This window comes from Octopus bimaculoides, chromosome 27, assembly GCF_001194135.2.
Source record: "Octopus bimaculoides isolate UCB-OBI-ISO-001 chromosome 27, ASM119413v2, whole genome shotgun sequence".
Taxonomy (NCBI): domain Eukaryota; kingdom Metazoa; phylum Mollusca; class Cephalopoda; order Octopoda; family Octopodidae; genus Octopus; species Octopus bimaculoides.
The window spans coordinates 3,363,044-3,364,127 of record NC_069007.1 but is presented as its reverse complement, the minus strand read 5'-3'; positions in this window follow the sequence as shown (position 1 = coordinate 3,364,127).

Genomic DNA, 1,084 nt, shown 5'->3' with positions numbered 1-1,084 from the left:
ATCATCATCATCATCATCATCATCATTATTATTATTATTATCATCATCATTGTTATTACTATTATTATTATAAAAGAAATCAATATTATTATTATGATTATTATTATTATTATTATTATTATCATTATTATTATTATTATTATTATTATCATTATTATTAGTCAAGACGAAGAGCGTGATTTGATTGTAAGATATTTTATTAGTTGAACGATATTTCAACTACGTCCGTCTTTGTCAAGTTCAAAATAAGAAGTGATAAAAATTCAAAATTACAGAAATTCAAACGTAAAGTATGAACGAGAGCAACTTGCGTCCACACGTTGATGGAATGACATCATCAGTTTTTAAGGGACAATTTTATAACAGGCGAAAAGAGAAAGACAGAAAAAAAACAGGAAAAAGAAGACGACAGAAAAAAAAAGGAAAGAATGATGATGACGACAGTGGTGATAATGATCATGATGTCCATAATGACGATAACGATGATGAGACAGACATAATGATATTAAAACTGACATTTATGTATGAAAAATAACAGAAACATTTATATAGGATGTCTAACTTCAGCTAAACTTCAACCTTCGTTCTATGCTCTACTGTGAAGATTTATAGGGATGTTGGAAGGAAAAAACAAAACTCCTTTTGATAATTGCAAAGTTTAACAGGGTTTCAAACTTTGGCCTTATGATTTGTATTGAGAAACGGAGGAGTAATTATAAGGAGGAAACCAGCAGGAGAAGCTCAATGGAATGGTATGTGAAGGAATGTGTGTGTATGCGTGTATACACCCCCACCATATATGACTCTGTGTGTGTATAACCCCTTCATATATGTGTATGCATGTGTGTATATACATATCTCATTTATATATATATATATATATATATATATATATACACAAATATATATACATATATATATATACATATACATATAAATATACATATATATATATATACATATATATATATACATATATATATATATATATACATATATATATATACATATACATATATATATATACATATACATATATATATATATATACACCCAAACACATATATGTATATACATATGTATA